Genomic DNA, 10981 nt, shown 5'->3' on the forward strand with positions numbered 1-10981 from the left:
GCCATGCTGCCAGCCCCACCTCTGCCTCTTGCCTCCTTAGTGCTGGGCAGCAATTTTCCAGCGTCAGTCTCAGCAACCCCCGGGGACCCATGTGAGGACAGCTGAGCCCAGCACTGGTTTTCCAGCAAACCCACCTCAGGTGTTCCTCTTGGGGTAACGCAAATGTCCCATGCAGGTAAGCAGGCTGTGGTATGGGGGTACTGCTCACCATGCCCTGTGCTCCCTCCTTGCCATGCGGGGTGATCGCTGAGGCTGAACAGGACACACGCTGCAGTGGATGTGACATTATCCAGTGATTTATGGACTTCATATTTCAACAGCCCATCAACTGCGGAAAAGATAATGTTTAGAGAAACCAAAGCAGCTAGAAGTACCACTGGGGGGTTAGAAGAAAAGCAGAAAGGAAGAGGAAAGTGAAGGCACTGACAGAAGGATTGCTCGCGAGGAGGCTCGCTCTGAGCGCAGCGTACTGGCTCTGCTTCCCTTGGCTTCCAGATTTCTGAAAGCAAAGAGCAGAAACCCACCAAAGGGTTTGACAGTCAGCATTTCGTTTTCTGTTCCTCTTAGTTTTTGTACTGTCTCCTCTCACTGGAGATTTCCAGCTTGGATTTACTTAATTCCATCATGTTCCTTCAACAACCTTCTGGTTAAAGGCAGGGCAAACTGATGAATCTGGGGAAAAAAAAAAAGCAAAATCAAGAACTCAGGGTACGCAGGCAGGTGAACAACATGCTTTGTGGCATGCTGAACTGGAAATTATTATTTCCTTTGTTTTTATGAATCATTCATATTTTCATCAGCTTAAAAAGCAAACAAGCAAATGTAAACATTGGGATTTTTAAATTGGAATACATTGATGCAAAAACAAATATATATTTAATTTCCTTTCCTTTAATTCAAGTTGAATGCATGTTAATTAGAAGGCGGCGGAGCAGGAACACTTAGCTGTATTGACAGAAGCAGCAATAATGAGACACACGCCTGGACTGGGGATGAGGATGGGGAGCAGGAGCTGCGGGGCCATGCCAGAGGAGAGCAGGGTGCCCCCAGAGGGACTTTTTTTAGACAGCACCATGATGCTTCAAGAGCCACACAGAGGCTGGAGGAGGTTTATCCAGTTGAGGCTCTGGCTAAAGGCCAGAGAGTGCAGAAAGAAGGAGAAACTGCGTGCCGACATGAGCTGATGAACTGGAAGGAGGCTCAGGCTGGGTCTCACGCCTGTCCTATGGCTACATGGTGCTCCCCAACCCCAGCCCCCCATGTTTTTCCCGGGACATATTTTCCCCTGGACCCTCCCCTGCACATCACCTCTTCTGGGGGTGCATCCGCAGGAGGTGCAGCCTAGGAACCCCCTTTCACCCGTGCCCTTGTTTCACCACGCCGCGCGCTGTCGGAGCTTCACTAAGCTGTTTACACCCCTCATGCTCCATCCATCATTTTTTCATTCAGTTGGAAGATTATAGCTTCTTATGTGCTACCTCCAGTCCAGCTTGTCATGGGAAAACTCCAGGGAGAAATTCGCACAGATGTATTAAAGCTATCTAACACTTTCTCCATGGCAACTGGGACTGGTGCAAATCCCATAAGCCCTGCCTGGAGGCAGGATGAGAGCTTCTCCGGAATTCTTCCAGGCGCCCAGATAACAGCAGATAGCGGGAAAACGTCTTCATCAAGTTGAGATGCCTCCCAACTGTAACACACAATAACGTTTGATTAACACTGAAGCATTTATCACTTACGAAGGACATTTTTCTGACGCTCTGTGGTAACTCATGCTTTCCATCCTTTTCTTAGCTCATTGTAGTGATCCGACATTAACGCACACACACAAGAGCACAAGCAAGCAGGGAAGGAAAACAGATGCAGGTGGAGCATATGCAGGATTTAATTTGATCTTTGAGACCATAATTATTTTAATATTAATTTTACAAGTCTTGAGTTTCTTATGCCATCCTTTGCACAGGCTCCAGACGGGGTGAGAGAGACAGCTCCTGCCTCACAGAGCAGACTTCAAGTAACGAAGGGCTGCCTTAACACCACAAGTTACAGCCACAGAGTACGCTGGGAGGTTGTTAAAAACAGCCTGAGGCTCACATGCACGCAGACATTACTGCAGCAGGAGGGATGTCCGACCCTGCTGGCTGGTTTCAGCCCTCGGCTGCTGACAACCCCAGCCCCTTGCTGTGGCGGTGAGCTCCCATCCTGCAGCATCGCCCCCATGGCTCGCGTGGGGCCAGGCTGAGCTGATGTTGGCTGGCCAAGAGCCACGCTCCCTGAGACAGAAGTTGTTCAAACCTCTGGAGCGAATCTGCTATTTTAACTCCACATACCACCAAACGGCAAGGGAGCCAAGCCCTTTGAAGTCTGCCATGTCCAATCCATTATTAATCATTGTAAATCTGGAATAATCTCTACAAGCATATTCTGCTCCCTACAAATATAGTGGTGCCAACTTCCTCTAATAAATCCTGCGTCAGGCCAGCTATTGTGTCTTCTCTTCAGGCAGCATTTCCCAGCAGAAATATTTAAACAATAATGGTCCCTATTTGGTGCAGTCACTTTTGTTTTAGAAGAGTACAGTCTAATGTGTAACAGATGTAGAGCTTACAGAAAAGCTTGGATTTATGGCATGTTTTCTTTCCATTGCTTGTTTCTGATAATCCCTGTGAGGCATTACATGTCTCCATTTGGGTCCCTAAATTCATGCCACCTCAAAAAGCAAGGAAATCATACCCTTCTTCCTACCCAAAACTTTGGGGTAAATTCTAAAAGTTCTACGCAAAAGGAGCATGGCTTAAAAAAGAAATCTGGTATCACTTCCCTGCAGACCAGAAGTGATTTGCTGAGTGGTTTGGAAAGCGCCGGGATGGAGAAATAGAGGCAGTACGCAGTATGAGGAGCTCTTCTTTGCGCAAGGACTTTCACAAGCCAACATATGGCAGTTACTAAAGATCAGTAAATTACCTTCTACTACCCTTGTGAAACAGACCTTGAAAACGAAGATAAGGCTTTATGAATCTTTCCCTTGTAATGGGCTTTCCATGATTAACACAGCCTACAGGGAAGACGCTCGTTGCCAGGCACAGCAGAGGAAACGCAACGCCACCGCGCGTAACAGGGCGCAGGCTACAAGGAGGGCTGCCCTATCAGCATCCGTACCACAGAAAGGCTTAAAGATAAGTTTAACAACTGCAGGAGCCCCAGAAATCCTTGCTAGGATGAGTCTCAGCCCAATTTTACTCACGTTCGGTCACACAGATGCTCCTGGGCCGAGCAGCGTGGCTGCCTGCAGCAGCGAGTGGTGCCCAGGAGCTGGGCGAAGCCTCCGCGTGCTCCCATCCCTGCAGGCATGGTGGAGGGAGATGGAAACCCCTGAAACAAAAACAAGCACAAAATTTAAATCCCCAAACATACAATGACAACAAAGCATCAAATACAAGGGTGAGAAAGCTGAGCCCCCAGATTTTACTGGTGTGTATGCAAGTGAAGAGGGAATTTTACACCAGGAGCTGCTACTGAATGCCATATATAAGCAACTGCTAGAGACTTACCAACTCTTACGTAGATCGTAATCTATATCAGACAACCTCCTAATTTGTGCGAACACCTGGCTATGTTTATTTTGAGCAAAGTATGAAGCTCAAAGGATCTGGGAAGCTCCGCAGTTTGGTACAAACTCTGATTATTCATGAACGTGTGAAACTTTTCCCCCAAAAATTTGCAGCTTCAAAACGCCATTCTGCATGTGTGAGACTCTTGCCATGTGCCAGCGCCAGGAGCCGTGCTTTCCACAGTCACAAACATTGGCACCTTGGAGCTGCGTGCTGCCGAGAGGCGAGGCCACCGGCACGCTGCGGAGCTCCCCGGAGCTGCTGTTCTCAGCACTGCTGGTGCTCACGGGCAGCCAAGGAGTGAGCTCTGGCACTGTGGTGGGGCTGGCTGCCAGCCTGGGTCTTCAGGGAAAGCGTCCAGGTGCCAAACCCCCCCAGGGGGACACGCAGCCACGTCCAGCACAGGCAGGAGAAGCCAGAGGATGCTGGCCCACAGATGAGGATACTCGCTGCCTGCTTCCATGGCATCAGCAAACAGGGGAAGGAGCCACGAGGGCTGAGTCCAAACAACAGCTTGTTTTCTCTTTCACTGACAAACGAGCCGGAGCTCCAAAAGCAATTTAGTCTGGGAATAAACATCCAAATACCCACTGCTCAGGCTGAGGCTCTAAATGAGCTAAGCAGAGGGAGGCTGCGGTGAACTCGGGTTCCAGGCACTTGCTTTTCACTTGACTTCCTCAGCTGGCAACTCAGTGCCAGCTAAAAACTCTCCAAGAGAAGCATCTATTTCCTACTGCTGCCAAGGACTCTGGCCAGAAAACACTTTTTCTCCCCTGATGCTGCTCATTAATCTTGTTTGTTTTATTTTTCTTTTTTTTTTTCTTTTTTATTTTTTTTATGCTTTTGCTTGTTCCCCCAATTACGATGTGATTAAAAAGGAAAATAATGAAAACTTGAGGTTAGGAGAATTCAACCAGATCTCTGGACCGGGCCATGGCTATGTGTGGAACGGCTTCACTGTGCTGCCCACCAGGATGCCCCCAGCCTGGGCAGTGTCCCTGGTCTCACCCGTCTCCTCCTGGGATCACAGCTCACTTAGCACGCACCGTGCCTCACCCACACTGATAAATCGGCAATAAAAATGCAGAGAGAACGCCAGTTGGATCAATTTGTTTCAATATTTTTGACACGGCTGACGTAGAAGCTGAGTGTTGGGGAACCAACAATGCAATTTCCTACCAAGGGAAGTGGCAAGATGCTGGGCATAAATTACACTTAAATGCCACATAGATAATGAGGCCGCATCTTTGAAGATTTATCTCTCATTTCTTTCAATGAAAACACTCCTGATGTGGGAGCTGTCGTGGCACAACCTTTCCAACCTGGAAAAAGCCCTGGCTGGAGACGCCAGCTGAATGCTGAGGACTCGGCATTTGCAGGCGCCTCGTGGAGCCTCCGGCACGGAGGAGCCTTCACCTGCCAGCAGAGAGGCAGGGAAGCTGGGGTGCTGTCGTGTGCTCTGCCCACATTCCCCAAGCTTTTTTTGGGAAAAGATGCGAAGGAGGAGACAGTCCTATCTATAGCCTGTTGCAGTTGCTTGATGTCCTCGGATGCGAAGTGCTTAGTGACATAAATAATAATTAAAAATTGTCAGAGAGCCGCCAGCAATGCGTTTCAACCATCAGCGGCTGCTTGGCTGGCATTTCCCCATGGCTCCGAGGGCAGGCTTCCCTGCAGCAGCAGCAGCCTTACTGCCAGTGGCAGACCTCCTCCTCCAGCTCCAGGCTGGAGGATCCCTCATGGGATCTTTTCCCTTCCTGATGCCGCTGCAGAAGCCACAGGTGCGGTACCCCATCATTCCCAGCTCTCCACAACACGAAGGCCAAAGCACACATTTCATAACTGGAAATCAGAATATTAACACTCACAATTTGGGGAGTACTTGGACATGTCAGTTCTAATGAAGAATGGTATTAATTTCAGTTCTTGCAAGAGACATCTGAGGCAGTTTCCATTATTTTTAGGGAGCCATGGCAGAGCTGAGCTAGCTGTCTGCAGAGAGCCAGCATTTACAGAAAGAAAAATGCTCTTCACTACCTGCTCCTTCTGAATACATTGCACTCTGGAGTTCATCATTTCCACTCACTTCCATATATTTAGATTCTCTCTCAAAATATGTTTTCAGTGATGACTTCAGTAAATAAACTGCCAGGGGCATTCCCCTCAGTTCATTAGAAGGCACGTGAACGACCCACGGGATCTGAATTTCTAATGGTTCGAATCAGGCTTCACGTTAGTGACTGCACTGAAGTGGTGGCTAATTGCATCTCCTGGGGCTCCCGCCACTTCCCATCCCTACTACCTGATTGCAGCAGCTCATTAGCCTGCTTTTAGAACCGCATGCCTGTCACCTCTGAGCGGGGGCCGGGAGTCACGTCCCCCCCCCGCCAAACGGTGCTGGCCAAGGCTCCACCACCGCCCCAGCACCAGCACCCAGCTGGGCACCAGAGCACTGCGTGAGCCCTGGGGAAGGTGCTGGCACGGAGGCTGCAGATTTACTCTCCGAGGGTGGAAGCGCAGCCTTGCCTCGTACAGCAAGATGTGCACCAGCCCAGCAGACACACCATGTAATTAAAGCTGACAAAAGCATAGCTAAAAGGGAACTGAAACATGACAGTGACCCCTGATAAATGCTCTTTTTATGTCAAATGAGTGATAGCCAGCACCGTACACTTGCCTATTATATTTATGTAAGCTACTTGTACAAAAGTCACCTTCCAAAAACATTATTCTATTGACTCTTTGCTTACAGCGTTCAGTGTCTGCATGTGCTGCCACCTTTGTGCAAATTTGCTGAACTTCCCACGCTGCATGCCCTTCTCTCCTTGCGGGCACAGATGTTCAGATGAGTGGTTTGCCAGTCTCGGTATCCTCAGCTGTACTTTATGGTTTGGTGTGACGGCCTTCCTGGTTAGCACTTTCACACAGACAGTATTTCATGTCAGGCTGGACACCAGCACCCAGCTGTGATGGTTTTACTTGAGTGGGCAGCTGAGCTCCACCACAATCACTCTCTCACTCCTCCCCTCCTCAAAGAGGAAGGGGGAGAAAAGACAACACAAAGAGCTCGAGGTTTGAGATGAGAATGATTTAATTAAAGGGAAGGGGAATGGGGAGAAAAAGAAACAAAAGAAACAACAAGGCTGCGCAGAAGCACGGAGAGAAAGGGGAAAAAAAAAAAAAAAAAAAAAAAAAGTTATTCTCTACTTCCCATCAATGAGCGATGTTCGGCCACGTCCCGGGAAGCAGGGCCTCAAAACGCGTACCGGTTGCTCAGGAGAGCCCCTCCCCCACGAGAGCCCCCCTTTTATTGCTGAGTGTGAGATCAGGTATTATGGAATATCCCTTTGGTTGGTTTAGGTCAGCTGCCCTGGTGATGTCCCCTCCCCATCAACTGCCCACCCCCAGCCTGCTGGCTCCTGGGGGCTTGGAGGGAGTCCTGATGTTGTGCCAGCACGATGCAGCAATAGACACAGCACTGGAGTGATACCAGTGCTGTTCCAGCTACAAGTGCAGAGCACAGCACTGTGTGGGCTGCTGCAGGGAAAGGTGACTCCATCCCAGACAGACCCAACACACCAACTCCACCTTTGCCCAAGTGGAACAGAGCCCTCCATGGACGGACAGACAGACAGACATGTGGGGCTGCTGTGCCTGTGTGCCAGTGGGCACTGCTGCTCCTCAAGGGCACGTACCGGTTATTTTTTCACACTTCATAAAACTTATGTGCAGAAGGAAATTAAAAGAAGGCTCTGAGCACGGCTCCAGTAACGATGCAAGATTGGCTGCAGTAACTAGTTTTTCCAAAAATATCTTTCCTCTGTCAGAGATGCTCTATTTTTAGAGCTGCAAAGCATCACATTGACAAGTGGCAGGGTCAAAGCTTACCTTTAAACTTTTAAAATTCATTTGGCCTTGTAGAAGCATCTGGGTTTTTCAGGTGGCTGTTAAACGCAATGACACACAGAGATTCCAGCAAGCCCAGGTGGTGGCACCTGGCTCTGAGCTTTCCCTTCATCTCCAGCTCCCAGGAGCGGCCTTGGCAGGCTCAGCTCCATCTGACGTGACCAGGCATCAGCATTTAATAGATTGCTTGCATGGGCATTTTAATATAATGTGTGTTAATTCAATATAGCACCACGTACTTACAGCATGCTCTGTGCCCGGAGGTGCCTGTGCCGTGTCCCTGGAGCAGCGAGCTCCCACCGCCGGGCTGCTGATGGGTGCTGGTCCTGACCAGGCTGCCGTGGGTGCTCCTGCCCCAAGTGCTGCTCCCCCGGGAATGCCGTTCCCCAGCTCCCAAAGGCTCTCGCTGTTCATTACGAGGCCACTAGCAGATGCATCCGTGTTATTGCCTTCTTGCTGTTCAATAAATAATTAATAGGTGTCAATTCCAATCTGCCTTGGTTAATTGTAGTCATCTCATTCAGGTGTCAGCTCTGGTCCAGATGGGCTCTCCCAGGGGCTGGCAGGGACCCAGCCCTGGAAAAATGCCTGCACCCAGACTCTGCACCCTGCAGTCCCTGGCTGTCTGGGGGGACAAGGGGGTCCCTGCAGGCAGCTGGCAAGGGACCAGCCCAGGGGACACTTGCCATGGGGCAGAGGTGTCACCCTGGAGGGGCAGCAGGAGCACAGGGACACAGACTGAGAGCAGGGGGGTGGCTGCATGCCGGCTCGCACTGGGGAGCCCTCAGAAATCCCCCTTTTGGCACCGCCAGGCACAGCAGCAGCACAGCCGCCTGGCAGGGCTCAGCACCGCGGCCCAGGCAGGGCCATCTGCCTCCTTCACGCTCACAGCCCAGTTCTCAAAACGAGAGAAAACAGGATTTTTCAAGCTCAGTGGCTGCCACCGACTCAGGGGCAGATATTGAGCCCAGGCTGTTTCACTGAAATGAAAATTTCTGCACGGCCTTGTCCTGGCTGCGCGCACAAGACCAGGCCGGAGGGATTTCTGATGACATTTGATTACTGGAGGCAAGCAGGCGATTGCCAAAGCCGAGCAGAAAACCCGCAGTTGTGTCTAAACGGGCACGGCTCCTATTTCTGTGACATTTCCCTGAGAACCATTTACAGCGATGAGAAACAAGATGGAGCAAGAGCAAATAACTCCGAGAAGTGTGCCTGACTGCAGTGATCACACAGCTCCTCCAAAGACCCGCTGGGGGCTGCGCGGGGGGCACCGGCAGCCCTCCCTGGCTTGCAGCCCCGCGGCGCACGTCCCCATAGAGGCACCGACACTACTGCTCAGCTTCTGCTCCTCCGAGACCAACCTCCTTTCTTACCCCAAGCAGTTGACACATGTCTATGAAAGTGATCTATAATTTAAACACTCTCACAATGAGATCTCCAGGTGGGGAAATTACTGTTCTGTGACTTTTTGTATTGGAGATGTATGTGCTCAGGCAATGAAATAACTCCCTGGATGTCTGAATCCTTTTCCCCTGCTGCAAGAGAAGCGGCAGAATAGGGTAGGTTAATTAAATTATCACAGATCTGAAAGATGTTCAGTGGCAATGCTTTACTCGTGAAAATATGGATAGACCCTAGTCAGAGTTGTAGGACTACAGCATCTGCACAGGCAAAGAACTGAGCACACAGTGTGTAAAATTAAAAATCTAGCAGTTCTATTGCTGGGAATAAAAGACATCATTTGCATGTTAAAACACCTAGGTTTATGGTGGCAATTTTCTTCTTTTTAACTTTCCTGCTTCACCATTTCCAGACTGGATAATATTATGGAACTCTCGATCAGTGATATGTATTTAAAAGTGCGATAGGGCTTCTTCTCCCCAGGAACCTATGTGTCTTCTGACAAAGTCACATTCACTTTTCTCATCATGTTTATGTTAATCATGATCAATAAAATAATGGTAATACATTTTAGAGACTGATGTGGAATCCCGTTTTCCTCGTAATGATCGCTGAGACATCAGAAGCCTTGCCTATCTGTTCCCATTTGTGCTAATGGGATGAATGTGTCTGTAATCATGCCCCTAATAATTTTTCCATTGCTCATATAACAGTGTGACAGCTTTTCTGTTTGCTGAAATTAAAACACAATCTTAACAGACTTCCATTAACAAGATCTTGCCTCTCTTCCTTTAGGAATAAGCAAATTAGATCATGGGGAAAAATGCTGCCATCAAACTGGTTCTGCAATCTGGAAGCAGACTGTATTCCATTTAAATAATCTAGATTACATTTAATTTGAAATTAAAATTTAAAGGTAAGGCAGAACTGAAGCACAAACCAATTGATTAGCTCCCAGCACAGGGAAGATTGCTGCTGTCTGCCATACAGCACCAGAGCCACGAACCCACCCGCGCTGGCTCCTCGCCATCCTGACTCGCTGCGCCTGTGCCAGGCAGCGACTCACACTTCACCCGCTGTTCCTGCCTGTCCCTGTCCTTCTGCTGCAGCAGCCCAACTGGGCAGTGATGTCCCCAGAGGCTGGCAACGTCCCCCCGGCAGGTCAAATTGTCATGAGCTCCTGGAAGGAGCGCTGCAGGGCAGAGGAAGGACACACTGTGCACATGAGTGGAACCCTGGAGCCTCGCACCGGCACCCAGAACCTGAAGGGCCACCCCCTGCCCAGGGACCAAAGCCACTGCTGCCACACCAAGCACTGCTTGCTGCATTGCGGGCCCTCTTCTAGCCCTGCTAAAGCTTTTATCATTTCCCTTTCTCCTTTCCTCTGCCTTGCTGTTGTTATCATTACCACTCCCTGCTATTGCTCACTCGGTGAAACATTCCTCTCTTTCTCCTCTAATATCATTTCAGGAGGGAATCAGGATGGAACAGCTCTTACCCCAGACTTCTAGATTTTGATTTGCAAAAAAGAGCAAGGGTTTTCTACCCTGGAACAAAATATAGGGGGAAAAAGAGCCCAAGAGAGTGCTAAGATGCAACTTACCCTCTAACGTGATCATTTATAGCTTCACCCTCTGCCATCAAAAAGTTTCCTCTCCATCTGAGCTGTGTTTTACAGGTGAGCTCCTGGACCAGCTGCTCAGCTGGTGTTCATCATCATCCTGCACCTTACTGCACTGGCGGAGGCTCGGCTTGGGGCTTAGCACATGGAGGAGCCCACATACAAAATTACATTAAATATTTTGCTTTCCATGTCCACTAGCACTCATGGAAGTAATCTACTTGTAATTAATGCACATAATCTACTTAGCGTAAGTAATGTACTTCCCTTCATTTGCATGGGCAAGTGTTTATTAGTTTTTACTTTTATTATCCATAATGCAAAAATATTCCACAAATCTCAAGGAAAATTGCTTGCTGGAATTCATTAGCCAGAAATTGCCAAGTGCTGTTCACTAATTTACAAGCACATATCTGAGTTCTGGCACATGTCACAATGA

The 10981-nt window shown here is 49.2% G+C and overlaps 1 long non-coding RNA gene across 2 annotated transcripts; it reads right to left on the reverse strand.

The window, feature by feature from the left end:
• Positions 1–280: 280 nt before the first annotated feature.
• LOC118177241 lies at positions 281–10496 on the reverse strand. Of its 2 annotated transcripts, none has more exons than XR_004755719.1 (3): positions 10420–10496; positions 3245–3372; positions 281–672 (listed from the first exon to the last, which is right to left on the reverse strand). It is a non-coding gene; the product is annotated as an uncharacterized LOC118177241 (long non-coding RNA). The 2 variants fall into 2 exon arrangements; XR_004755718.1 differs by lacking the exon at positions 10420–10496 and adding an exon at positions 7761–7964.
• Between the last annotated feature and the right edge of the window lie 485 nt (positions 10497–10981).

The sequence above is a fragment of the Oxyura jamaicensis genome, chromosome 21 (genome assembly GCF_011077185.1).
Source record: "Oxyura jamaicensis isolate SHBP4307 breed ruddy duck chromosome 21, BPBGC_Ojam_1.0, whole genome shotgun sequence".
NCBI lineage: Eukaryota > Metazoa > Chordata > Aves > Anseriformes > Anatidae > Oxyura > Oxyura jamaicensis.